Consider the following 14,482-nt stretch of genomic DNA (forward strand, 5'->3'; position numbering starts at 1 on the left):
GATGTATAAATAGCAGTCTGATAGTCTTATCATATGGTAATAGCATTTAATGCTTTAGAAGAGTGCTGCTTGGGCAAAGGAGGGAAGAGTTTGCAGTTAGAATGATTTTGTAATTTTTATTATGTCTCTCAATTGTGATTACAACAGTATTTAACTATCAGAAACAATGACAGGAGATCAAGTACAGTAAAATAAAAATACGGCAACACCAGAATATCTGCTTCATGTTAAATATGATTCACTTGATCCTCATAATTTCAAAGTCTTACAAACGGTTTCTATTTTGCCTGTCTTTTGTTTGTGTTGATTAGCTGGTACTTTTAAATGTGCTGCTTTTGCTGAACCAATAATAAAATGAATGCAAGTGTCTATTCAAAGCTGTTCTGTCACGCGCAGGGGCGCCCCCTGGCGGCGATAGCGGCGGGGCGGGGCGGGGCCACCTCGGCGGGTCCGTCCTGCGAGTGTCGGGCCGCCGTTGCTAGGCCCAGAGCGCGAGGGCTTCTCCCCAGGTGGCCTCAGATATGGGCGGCCCTTGTCTGCACCGGGGGTCCAGGCAGCACGTGGCTCCACCCAGCCGACTGCACCTTAATGTCAGGGCAGCCGGCTTCCTTCTCCTCCCTGGCCAGCCTGTGGAGCCCTCTTAAATACCTTTTGCCTCCTTCAGCTCCACCCCCTGTCCCATGCTCCTCCACCCAGGGCCATCCCTACCACCTGGGCCAGGTGTGGCCTTGCCCGTCGGCCCCACCCGGCCCCAGCCCGTTGGTGGGCTCCGTGGGGTTTTCTCGCCCCCTTGGCTCTGCTGCCCTCCCCCTCCCTGACGGGCAGCTGGTGGGGCCTTTCCCGGCCCAGCCCAGCCCGCCCCTGCCCAAGCATCCAGCCCGGCCCGGTTGGCTCCCTCCCCTCCCCGCCCCTGTTGTGGCGGGGAGGTGCCCGGGCTGATCGAGAGCGCTGGTGCCGGCGTCCGCCCGCTCGGCCCAGCCGGGAGCGGCCTGCCCCCGGCCTTTCCCCTGCCGTGACACCGTTGCCGCCGCCGGCGCGCAGCCCGACGCTGGGGCTGCTGCGGGGCCGCGGAGGCCGCCGCCGGCCGGCCCGGAGCCTTGGCCGGCGGCGCGGCGGCGGTGGCGGCCAGTGCTTCGGGAGAGCGAGGGCCGCTCTGCGCGCCACCCTGCGGGGCCGCGGGGGCCACTAGCTGCCGGCCTGGGACCTCGGCCGGCGGCGCGCCGGCGGCAGCGGCCAGCGCTTCGGGAGAGCAAGGGCCGCTCCGCACGCTGCCCTGCGGGGCCTTCTCCGCGACCCCCTCGGCCACCCTCCCCTCGACCCCCAGGTAGGTGGCAAGGGGGTAATGGTTGCTGCCGGGGCGGGGGGGGGTAGGGGCCCAAGGAGTCTGAGGCTCCCGGGTCGGGCCTTGGACATGTTCCTTTGATGCTGCCAAGACGTTTCCAGTGAGCTTCCTTGACTGAATCCTGAGTCATGCTCTTCGTCTTTCAAATATCACAACAGCATAGCCAAAAGTCTTCTGGAAGTTGTATTCCCATATTCTTTTTGTGAGGTTTATAAGAAAATCTGAAGAATACCTTTATCTTTGTACAGCAGTGTTGGCAGGTTCCCTTACCGTCCAGGTGTGTGTGTGTGTGTGTGGGGAGACCTAGCACTCACCTTTCTCTTTCATGTGCACTTGAAGCACCGTAGTGCTTCAGGGGCGATGCAATGACATCACTTGTAGGAAGTGACATCATCGCGCATGGCCTGGGAGTGCTCCCATGCTTTGCAGCGGGCCTATTTGGGCCCATGATTACTGCAGGCACAAGAACATATCTGATCCCACTCTAGAAACTCGGCCCAACATTGAACAATTCAAATGAAGTTGACTCTTTTAAAATTCTGTTAATACCAATGTTAATTGAGATAAATAATTTATACGTTATATGACTGGGCAATTGAATATATTATGCAACTAACATCAGTTAATTTATTTTAACATATGTACAATTATGCACATTTTTTACAATAGGAGCCAGCAAGGTTCTGTAAATTATGATTTTATGAAAATTTTACCCTGATCATTCTGGAACCAAAATGATAACTAAACTTTTAACTAAAACCTCATGTACCTAGTTCAAAAGGACAGTATCCTGTTAGTTTCATCAAGCAAGCAACTGTCTTAATACTGAGTATGATGTTATCCATTCCAATGTTCCCTATAGCATGAATACTCACTGGTGGTTATTCTAAGTACTTTTGTCAAAAAGATACAGTGTAGGAGAAATAACTTCTGTGAGATTTTTTAATTCTATAGAACATTTTTTTCTTGAAGAGATCAGTGAAGCTTCAAACCTTGCGTGCCCTTTATAGTTGAAAGTGAAGATGAAGTTTTATTTGCTTTATTCTCTCATTTGCTGATATTTATGTATTTATTTAAAACATTTGTACCCTACCTTGCCACTCAGTTAAGGCTCTCAAGGTGGCACACAGTTAAAAAGACAACCTATATAAGCCTCAGAGGACCCTTCGCTCAAGCGATAAACATCTGTTAAAGATCCCTGGCCCTAGGGAGGCCTGCCTGGCATCAACCAGGGCCAGGGCTTTTTTGGCCCTGGCCCCAGCCTAGTGGAACGCTCTGTCTTGCAAGACCAGGGCCCGGCAGGACTTGTTGGCATTTCCCCGGGCCTGCAAGACGGAGCTGTTCCGCCAGGCATATGGTTGATGCTAGGCGGTGCCCCCCCCCTTGGTGGGGAGTTAAAATCTTATGCCCTCCTGCCTAATGTTGCCTCTTGTCCTTCACATAGTTGCTGTAAAATGCTTACGTGCTGCCATGTTCTTTGTTTTTATATTTGTATTTATATAGTTGTAGTATACATTTTAACTGAATGACATGTATTATTTATGCTGTGTTTAGTTGTGTGGTGTATTTTAAGTCTGTTGTGATCCACCCTGAGCCCACTGGTGTGCGGAGGGCGGACTATAAATTGAAGAAATTAAATTAAATTAAATTAAATTAACTTTTAAAACAGTGTGTATATAATAACCAGTAATTAAAAGAAACAAGAAGGTGCATCCATAAGGGAATGCCAGAGAAACAGAGAAATCTTCATCTGCTGGCAGAAGACAATGATAGAGGGGGAGAGACAAATGTCTCCAGGGAGGGAATTCCAGTTTAGTGCTGCAGTTGAGAAGGCTCTTTTTAAAATTGCTGCCTGTTTAGCCTGAGATGATTAGGGGAACCCAGAGCAGGACTTGATCATGGTGGTGGGATAGGTTTCGTATGGGAGGGGAGTAGGTACTCCTTAAGGTATGCTGGCCCAAGCCAGCCTACCTTAAGAGTTTCAAAGGTCAATGTCAGCATCTTGAATTGGGCCCAGAAGCAAATTGGGAACCAGTGAAGATAAAAAAAGACTCAAGTAATATGGTCTCTGCGACCCATTCCAGCCAGTGTTCTCGCGGCAAGCATTCAGTACCAGTATGACGTTAACATGACTTTTTGCTACTTTTTAAAAAGACTAGGCAGATCCTTTTAATGTTCAATTCCAACTGCAGGGTATATTTTATAATTAGTATTCTTAGCATTATGAAACATTAAGTAGCAGCTTCCTTAGTTAAGTATTTACCTTTTACTTGTACAGGCATGGCTCTTGCTGTCCTTGGCAATGGGATTCTTTTGTGTGTAATCAAGTGTTACTTCATCTCTTCCCTTGAGACTCAATCTCTGGCTCCCTCCCCTGTTGTACCCCACCAGTTATTTAGATGGCCTTGCTTAGCAGCCACTGAAAACCTGGTGCTTTGCTTGTATGATATGAGTTTGACATATGTTCTTCAATTTGATCTTTGGGTTTACTTGCTGTTTTGTTAATAGTAGACAGAAACTGTTAGCAGTAAATAGAAACATTTTGTCATTTATTGTCATTTGTTTGTTTTTGTTTTTTTACTACAGGGAATGAGGAAGTTTTGATGTTATATTGTCTAGTTCTGTGTAGTTAACCCAAAGTAAATCAGGTAAGAATTTTACTTTTTAATGTTAAATTTGTGGAAGTTTTTTCTTCTCTTTGGTATTTAGTAAATAGAAACAACACAGTGTATTTATTTTTTAAAAGCCTACTTTACAATTTCTTATATTTTAGGTTAGACAGTGTTCCCGAACAATCTCAGTTCAATTTTTGCTCTTTATATTTTGCTTCCAAAGAAGAGAGGTAGTGAGGTAAATAAGAACACTACAGTTCTTCCTTTGTAGAAAATGAAACATGGCAACTAACAATTTATTATTACTCGATACTTAATTTATACATAGAAAGTAACCAGAAAGTACTTACATAATATAAATAAATTTAATACTTCTGTTTGCTTTAACAGTTTCTTCCATTCTTGCTATAGACTGAACTTGTAGCTGCTATGTTCTACTGTTAGTAAGTGCATAGAAATAGGCTAACATTGTGGATTTTTTATACACTACTGACATCTGTTAAAATTTTAGCTTAGATTTTTGTCATCACTTTCTTTTAGGGTTGTTATGGGGTGAGGAATTTCTTTTTCCTAAATTCACTTTTTAAGATAGCCATTGATTCCTCTTATTTTGTTTTCTCTTTTAAGAGCAAGATTTCTCTTTGAAGGCACCTTTTGTAAATCGCAGTTGTTTTATGTTATACACCCCAAGATAGTGCTGTAGCAGGAAGATAGGAAGGTTTCGAAAGACACTGCCTGTTTCTGAGCTTCTACGAAGTGAAATTCTGAAATTTTGCAGAACCTTCCTTCCTGTCCCTCCTGTCTTCAAATTCCCTTTGATCAAAAAGGCATTGATTAGAAGGTAACTCTAAATTTGTGAAAAGAGGAAAGAAAAGAATTGTTGGATTTCAGGTAGAAAGTGGCTGAAGAGGAATTAAGAGAATTTCTCTTGACCACCCTACTCATTAATTTAATGTGTTAGACATAGATTTTGAAGTAGCTTGTGGGCTACTTATTTAGTGTTTTTTTTAGCTATGTCAACAATGTAGTAAGGTTTAGCTTTCCTTGTGGTAAAATTTGTTTGTCACTTGGAATTTTGTGTTGCTTGAAGTCCTGGGTATTTTTGTTGGTAAAGGCAAGAATTTCACTTTTTTAGATGTCTAACATGTTTGTCTGGGTATTCCTAAACTCTAAATGAAGTTTATTTATCTAAAACTAGCTTGATACCCGTGCTTCGCTACAATATTTAACTATTTTAAATCCAGTTATAATACTTACTGGTATGTAACATTTTTTTGTTTGTGTGTGGGTTTTTTCCCCAAGTTGGTTTTATAGTATAATAGGATAGTGCCTGAACTTCACAAAGCTGTTTGAATAAAGCGAAGCCTGTTGATACTGAAACCCGATGAAGTGAATTTTGAAATGTAACATTTATTGAAGAGATTTTAAATGGAAAAGTATGTGGTGCAGTATATAAAGTGAAAAATATGTACAACTGGGTTTTTGTTCTACTGAAGAACCTCTTCATAGACCATGTTTATGGTTTTCCCCTCAGGTGCTAGGATCACCAGGCTGCTGGGTGAACTCACTCTGGAGCAGGTCATGTAGAACTGCCCATGTGAGAAGCAATCCTCCCTCAAGTCAATTCCTGCCACCTTCAGTGTCTGCTCCTGGGACTTGTTGATTGTCATAGCAAAGCAGACCTTGAGGGGGAACTAGAGTCTCTTGAACTCAAAGGGGTTATCTGATGGTATGAGTGGTATGCGTCGTAGGAACACCAACTCCCCCCAAACAGTGTTGGTGATCAATGTGGCCTCGATGACATTCCTGTGGAGGGCTTTCACTTGCTGTCTGGTGCCATTGCAGAGTTTGGGTGGGTTGAGGTTCTGGAGCAGCATCACTGGCCCCCACTTTAAGGAGAAGTTTGTGGGCTGGAAAGCCAGGAGGGAGTCTTGTTCCGTATTTCTTCAACTGTCTGCCGTTTCCATTACCTCATTTTGACCTCAGAACACAGAGTTCCACAGCTGACCAATCAGAGAGAGGGAGGTGCCAGCCACACGGGAAAGCCAGGTCCCACATGGAGATTGGCAACCTAAGTGAACTTTGAAGGGAAGACTGGGAGGTGCATTTGACCTCAAAACACATTCAGTGACTCCCAATAGCAACTGCATACTGTTTAGAATGTGGGGGGTGAGGACCAATCAGTCTGTATATGCAAATGACCTCTGTGTTCCAACTGTCTTGGGGGGGGGCTGAGGTGTGGAATGTTGTGAGCCCCAATCATATGCAAATGACCTTGAAAGGCTGGCCCAATCAGGGAAGAGTGGCCGAGCTGGCAGTGGGCAGGGGTGCAAACTGTCAGCAGTCTGCCAGCCACATAAGGAAGCTGTATCCCATTGGGAAAACATGTTTTACCCCTTTTTACCCCCTTAGAGGGTAAATTTCTTAAAATCCCTTCTTAATGGGGGTTTACATCATGAAAGGAATGTTTTCTCCAAATTTCATGTTTCTAGGTCCAGCGGTTTGGGCTGGGTGTTGATGAGTCAGTCAGGACACTTGTCTTTATATAGATAGATATTTATATTTATCTCTTTAGACTCAAGGCGGCTAACAAAAGCAACATCAAGTTACAAGGACACAAGCAACATAACAGTCCATCAACAAAAGAAAAATGACACACAGGTATTCAGAAAAAAACTGGTATCAGGATCTGGGACAATCTCATGGTCTTGGATCTGGAGCTAAGACAGCATTTAGGCAAGGAACTTTCATTCTGTACTATTACCGCAGCAAGAGTCGGGCTGTAAATCATTCCCTATCAGTAGGAAAGGTATGTCTTTCCAACTAAGTTCCCTGCCGTTAGATAGTATTGCACTAATTCTTTAATGCAGATCAGTCTTGTTTTTATGGAAACAGTAGCTTTCTGTTATAGATGGGACTTCTCTGGAGCTGGTAATGCAAGGAAGAGCAGCAGGAAGCCTCAAAGGGGAGGGTAAAATATCATACTGTGTGGCATAGTAACCCCCTGATATTGGTGGTGACTATTTATTTTTAAAATAAAATTTTATCTTTGCTAAGATACAGATTGAGAGTTCACTTGAAAGTAGATTCTTTGGAATCTAATGCCTGCCTTGTTTTATGCATGCAATGGGCAGTTGTTGCATCTGATAACACGTTTTAGACAGTAAGTATCATATATATGGCTGTTCAGTTATACTTGTTTAACTATTCAACGTTATAGCAAAACAAATTTATTTAAAGTCCTGTTATTTCACAGGAATTTAAGATATCTTGAATCCTACTATATAATAGGCTAATTGTGTTCCAGACAACTGACTTCCTATGTTGGTGCACCTCCAAAGGGCACTGCTATGGAGGGAAGCCCAGAAGAAGCACTCCATCCCTCTGAAAGCACACCATCGTGGGAAGCACAAATTGGGATCAGGTGTGGAGCAGGCATCAATGCCTGCCCCCCAAATTCACCCAGCTGGGATCAGGTGCAGAGCAGGAGGCAATGCATGCCCCCAACTTCACTGAGCTGGTATCAGAACTAGAGCAGGTGGCAGTGCCCACCCCCTTCCTTCACCCAGCTGGGATCAGGTGCGGAGCAGGTGGCAATGCCCACCCCCTTACCTTCACGCAGCTGGGATCAGGGGTGGAGCAGGTGGCAATGCCACCTGCCTTCCCTGCCTTCAACCAGCTGGGTTCAGGAGCAGAGCAGGTGGCAATGCCCACCCCCCGCCATCACAAGGCTGGAATCAGGCATAGAGCAGGAGGCAATGCCCCCTCCTCCTTCAATCCACTGGAATCAAATGTGGAGAAGGCAGCAATGCCCACCCCCCCCTTCACCCAGCTGGGATTAGGCGTGGAGCAGATGGCAGTGCCCACCCACTGCCTTCACCTGGCTGGGATCATGCGTGGAGAAGGAGGCAATGGCCAACCCCTCTTCACCCACCGTTTCAGGAGCAGAGCAGGAGGCAATGCCCCCCCCCCTCCAGCCGGGATCAGGAATGGTTATCAAACGCAGAGGGAAACCACACCCACAGGAAACGATTTAGCAATTAATAAATAATTTGTAATTATTTAGTGCAATAAAAAGTGCAGAGTGCTACTAATTCATAAATACTTCCATAAATACATTCATAAATACAGGGGACAATAGTTCATTCTTAACAGTCATACAAAAAGACCTAATCAAATAACTAATTCCGGGTACCTAGCAGTCTTGATACAAATACCTCCATTCATCAAACCAATTTCAATACATAAATGCAGAAGTCTTCTACTTTTCTTAGTCCTTCAATACGGTAGGATTATCACAACTGCAATGAGGTTTGTTTCAACTCAGCGTTCTTGCAAGAGTGGAACTATTCAGCCCTTGTCGATCAGGAATGGAGCACGTGGCAATGCCTGCCTCCCTTCACCCAGCCAGGATCAGTCACGGAGGAGGAGGGAATGCTCATCTGCCAGCCCTCCCCTTTCTAGAGCCCGTTGTATTTTTTCCCACAACAGGCTTTGTTACTAGTAATATAATAATCTTGAATAATATAAACTGAATCATGTCCCTTAAAGGACACATAATAGAAGCATAATAAATAAATGTTTTGGAGGAACAGGGATGGATGAAGGGAAACCAGAATGTTAAAATACCAAATTTAAAAATTTACATATAGAACAAGTATTAGAACGACATAATTACAAATAAGGGACCTGTGAGGATTCATCTCCTCAGCTGATTGCCCTCCCAACGTTACTTTCATTTTCTGTCCTTCCCTCCCCATCACAGCCTCAGAGCTTCAGTTCTTTTCCTGGTTCCTTCCTTCCCTCCCTCCGTTCCCCTCCCTCACTCCTACCTGTCTCATCCCCCAATCTGCCGCTTTCCTTCTTGTGCTTCCTTCCTCCATGAAGCTTTTCTGTTTTTCCTGCCTCCCCTAGTCCCCATTTGCCCCTCTTTGTTATGTTTTTCTTTCCTTCTTCCATTCATTGTCATCTTTTCCCTTTCCTTTTTAAAAAAATATTTAATTTTAAATAACAATTCAATATAACAACACGTAACAGATCAACATACGAACAAAAAAAACATCCAATTCGTAAAAATTAAAACATTAACATATTTTGTAATGTTAAGTAAGCTTGCATTATTTAGGGTAATCAGTAGAAAAAAGATGATAAATGTTTAGGAGGGATGTATATCGTTAACAATTAAGAATTCAAAAAATGAAAACCATTTGGGTACAAAGTTAGTTTCTTTTGGGTAGAGTTGTATTTGGCTAATAAGTTCTTAGATCTTGTCTTAGGTGCAGTAATCCCATATTTTAATTAACCAATTGTCAACAGTAGGGATTTTGGGTGATTTCCAGTAGGATGCTAATAGTGACTTGGCTGCCATCAAAAGATTACAGATTAACTCTTTCCTTATATTAGGGATGTTTGCCGTCTCCCATTGGTTCAAAAAATTAATTTTGGATCCAGAAGGATTAGATAACCTGTGATCTCTTGTATATTTCGTAAAATTTCCTTCCAAAATTCCTCAACGTACGGGCAAGCCCACCAACAGTGCGCAAAGGTACCAACTCCGCAACACCCTTTCCCACAAAGTGGAGAACGCTTTGGATAAATTAATGACAATTTTTGGGGGGTTAAGTAACAGCGATGGAGAATTTTGTAAGATTGGATTTTAGTTGAGATAATACGAGATTGCAATATATTGGAAGACCAAGTTGTTTTCCATTGATCTACAGTAATTTCAGTATTACAGTCCAGCTGCCAGTTCTGCTGATATTTTAAAGGTTTAATTTCAAATGTATTCAAGAGAATATTATATAGTTTAGATATTAATCCTTTTTGTTTAGTATTGGTTTGGTTCAAAACAATTTCAAAGTCTGTCAAAGGTGTATTAATAATTTGTGTTATTTTAATTTGGTTCATCATGTGTGCTATTTGAAAATACGTAAACCATTGTAGTTTGTGCTGTAGTTTTTGTTCTAAGTCTGACTAGTATACCTTTAGTGGAGGAAATATCTATTAGCCAGTCATGTCATTTTTTAGCCAAATTTTTGCAAAAGCTATGGATTGACCATGCAGAAACCAATTTTGACCTAGAAAAAATGAATATCTTGAAATATTGGACAGAATCTTTTTCTTGTGTTGATTCCAGACTGTCATCATGTCAGAATAAAAAGGATTATTCATGTCTTCTGATAATTGATTTTTTTTGCCATTCCAGATTGAGTTTTGGATTATTGGTATTTCTTTGTTGGAGTGTATAGATTTGACCCAATCTGAGGAGTCTGCAAATTTTAAAATTTGTACAATATTTAATAACCTAATTGAGGTTTGATAAATATTCAGATCTGGGTAATTGAATCCCCCATTTGTATATTTTAATCTGAGGGTATTAAAAGCTATTCTAGGTTTCTTCCCATTCCATAAAAATTTATTTAATGTGCTGTGCCACTTTTTTATTGTTTTTTGAGGAACCAATAAAGGGATTGCACGAAGGAAAAACAGTAGTTTTGGTAGTACAAAAGTTTTAATAATATTATATCTTTCAAACTACTTGGGAATAAGTTTGTTCCATTTATCTAAATTTGCTTTGACTTTATTAAAAGCAACAGTATGATTGAAATTCAGCAAGTTTTTCAGATCAGAGGGGATATTAATGCCCAAATAAGTTATTTGGTCAGGCGACCATTGGTACTTACAGTTCTTTTTAATCCAATTAGATGTATTGGTTTGCATATGTATTGGGAGTAACTGAGATTTGGAATAATTAACTGTTAAACCTGAAATCCGGCTAAATGCTGTTAGATCATGTTATTTTAAAATTGTTCTTAATTCCCACCCCCTCCTGGTTTACAGTAAGATTTTCTGCAAATCTGGGGTTCCCTCATATTTGTAGAAAAATATCTTTTTGTACTTGTCTTCAAGGCTTGCCCATCCATTGAGGCGAGTGAGGCGGCCACCTCAGGCGCTAAGGCGCTGGAGGGGCACCGACCTGTGGGCAGGGGTGCGTGCCACGGAGCTGCCGCCGCTGCCAGCCAGGAGCACATGCTGGCGGTGGCAGCGTGGGGCAGCTGAGCAGGCAGCCTCCCATTCAGTTGCTCTGCGGGCCAGGCGTAGCCGGCGGCCAGGGTGGCTGGCTGCGCCTGGCCCGCAGAGCAACTGAATGAGAGGGCTGGAAGGCTCCCCGTGCACGTGCCAGCCTGTGTGATGACGTCACACGCAGTGACATCATCACGCAGTCTGGTGCGCATGCGCGTGCATACACACAGAGGCAGCATTAAGCTGCCTTGGGTGCTGGCAATGCTGGAGCCAGCCCTGCTTGTCTCTAATCTGTGGATTTAACAAATTGCGTCTAGTGCCGTGTTCAGAATTAGACAATCACAATTTGTATTTCTTGTGTTCATATGGTACTGTGCTTTGTTGAAAGAATTTTTTTTTTTAGGTTATAAGAATTAGAAAAGGAATTTGCTTGTCAAGCTTCTTGCAACAAAGGACAAACTTTTTCAACTTTGAGGAAATGACATGGTGGTGTCCTTTCAAATGAGGAAATGAGTCCTCTTCCTGTGAAAATGAAATCTTCCACATTTCTCAGTTGCCTTTTAAGACTTTCAACTTGTCAATGAAAATGTGTAATCTAATAATAGCATGCCTCAGGCATATTACCTTCTCTTGAAAAATGGTATCATCGAATGATGTGCTCTATTGATTTTAATCACAGTGAGCCAGATTCTTTAAATTTAAAGTAGCAGCATGGGCTGCAGTGAAATTACTCCAGAATTTATATCAGAATTCTGATTACTTTAAAAAAGATCCATTGTAAAGTATTGGAAACTTGCCAAGCAAAGGAAAAATACATATTTGAATGTTTTGTGTGTGGAGAAGTCATTTATTCAAATAATATTTCCCTCTGACCAGTTGCTAAAATTGTCAGATATTTTCCTCCAAGTTTTTGTGATGAGTATTCAAGGTCATTGTTGTACTCGCATGCACACAGTTTATTTTTATTTTATAGCTAAACTGAATTCCTTTTCACTTTTTATGTTTTTTCTTTGTATCAATAAGGTGATCTATGAACTTGTTATACTAGATGGGAATTTTCCAAATTTAATTTTTAAAAGGTATTTGCCTGTTAATAATAGTTTTCTACTGTAGTCCTTATTCATCAGAATGAATGAAATCTTCTCAGTATTCTTTAAAGTGTTGTGCTAAACTGGTGAGGATCAGAACAATATTTATGTGCTAAACTTGTTTTGCAAAATACACAGAGGAGTGTATATAAAGGATTAAACTAGGTATTCTCAAACTGTAGGACAGGCTCTAAAAGTGGGTAGGTGGGTTGTGAGGCCTGGATGCATGAGGAGGAACAAGATAAACTGGGAGAGGAAACTGGGAATTTTAATGTCAAATTTGGGGTTTCCTTTGCAGACCATGTGAAATGTCCATGATTTATAGCTGGTTGTGGTAATGCAATGATGCTATAAATACCAAACATGAAAATATAATATTTTTTAGTGTTAACTGATAAAATAGTCCTATGTTATGTTGACGGAAAGGGAAGTATCATGGAATTACTTTGCAAGTGAGTTCCAAAAACAACAGTAACTTTTGAACTGGTCCTGAAAATTACAGTATGTTTAGAAGTGGCTCCTATTTCAAGAAATTTGTTTTCCTGCTTTTTACTTATAAATGCAATGTAGAAGGTTTTAATTCAGTAACAGAACATTTTAATCATGAAATGCAGAATTAGATTTTGAATAGAAGAGTATCTTTCTAGCCTTCTGTCTTCCCACAACAGCCCCCTGTATCTTCCATAAAGCTGCTGGTAGTTGGGGAAGATATCCAGAACAAGATGCTATGCAACATGGAGGAGGGAGGCTGTAGCAAGTTGAGGAAATCAGACAAAATCATCTGCCTCACTCCTGCACAAATGAAGCAAATTTCATGAATGGATTAAAAGATTCTATAAGAATGAGGGGACAGGAATTATTAGTTCTAGAAGCTAACACATCATAAGTATTTTATTTTTAAAAAACACTTGTATCCCACATTTCTGTCCAATTAGGGCCCTCAAGGTGGCAAACAATTTAAAAGATATTAAAAATAAAATTTAAAAACAGTACAGATATATAAAAGCAGCAATTAAAACAAACAAGGAGGAGAGACTACAAGAGATTAACAGAAACAGAAAAGTCTTTACTCACTGGCAGAAGACAATGATTGAGACAATTAATCTCCCTGGGATTTTCACAGTTTTGTGCCATGACTGATAAGGCCCTTTTTTGGATTGCCTCTTGTCTAGCTTCAGATAATGAAGGTGCCCAAAACAGGGCCCCTGAATTTGATCATCATTGGTTGGATAGATTCATATGTGAGCAGGTAGCCCTTGAAATATGCAGTTACCAGGCTGCATCGAGCTTTAAAGGTTGATACTTCAGCCTGGAATTGTGCCTGGAAACAAATTGGAAACCTGTGGAGATGGAACAAGACTGGTCCCTACAACCCACTCCAAACATCTTTCTTGCTTCATCATTCTATATCAGCTGTAGTTTCTGGCACTCTTTAAGGATAGTCTCATGTAGAGGACATTGTAGTAATCTGATCTAGATATTACCAGGGTATGAACCACTGTGGCAAGATCTTTATGACTACCTGGTGCTTCCTGTAACATACTGGGAAAACTTGAAAGGAATGGCTTAAGTTATACGGACCTAAATGAAATTGACAACTTTGTAGATCTCTTTATTTGGTATGTGGCCTCCCCCCCCCCCCCCACTCTGTATTTTGTTTACATTACAGGTTTCATGTTCGGCTCTGTTGCTTTGCGTGTTGATTTAAAAATAATAATTTTTTTTAAAAAAAATCAACATGCAAAGCAACACAGCTGAATGTTGAAAGGAATGTTGAAAAATACTGGCTCTATACATATTTGATATGGTTGGCTAACACAAAAAGCATAGAAGAGATGCCTGAGGTTAATTATTCTTTTGTATCCATGTGGTAGATAAAACATATTCCTGTTTTGCGTGGTTGATCATTAAACTTAACTTTGCAGGATATGTCAGATATAATCATCTTCCATATTCTGTATGCTAAATATCCGAAATAAATAAAATAAATGATTTCTAAATAAATATTTTAGGGACTATTCCATTTTCCATACAGTCTGGAAGCAGAAACTGTAATTTTCACAAAAAACTGACTCCCTTGTGAGCAGTTAAGCACTATGATAAAGACAATACTATCTAGAAGAGAGAGTTTCATGATTCTCACTATTGGGAACTGCTAGTGGGAGTGGGGTGGAGAGTATAGAGAGCCCTGGGCTCCCTGCCTCCTGGTAACTTGCCTTACACAATGGGGAATTAATCAAATAAAAAATGTCATTGTGAGCAATTAACAAGACATGACACTCAAGAACCATCTACTACTAAGTAGATGAACAATGGTAGAACAATAAGAACACATGCCAAAAAATGTATTACAAACATTACAGAACAACATACTGAGGAGCTAGCTTTCCAACTTCCTATACTATAAACAGTAGCAA

The 14,482-nt window shown here is 41.5% G+C and overlaps 1 protein-coding gene across 2 annotated transcripts in view; it reads left to right on the forward strand.

Annotated features, from left to right (window-relative positions):
- Positions 1-14,482, forward strand: part of STK33 (serine/threonine kinase 33) — a 198,404-nt gene that overhangs the window by 40,113 nt on the left and 143,809 nt on the right. For both annotated transcript variants that reach the window (XM_054971719.1, XM_054971718.1), the window contains exon 2: positions 3,929-3,990. The gene's annotated coding sequence lies outside the window, so the exon portion shown is untranslated. The remainder of the gene's footprint in view (positions 1-3,928; positions 3,991-14,482) is intronic.

Source organism: Eublepharis macularius, chromosome 2 (assembly GCF_028583425.1).
Source record: "Eublepharis macularius isolate TG4126 chromosome 2, MPM_Emac_v1.0, whole genome shotgun sequence".
NCBI classification, from domain to species: Eukaryota; Metazoa; Chordata; class Lepidosauria; order Squamata; family Eublepharidae; genus Eublepharis; species Eublepharis macularius.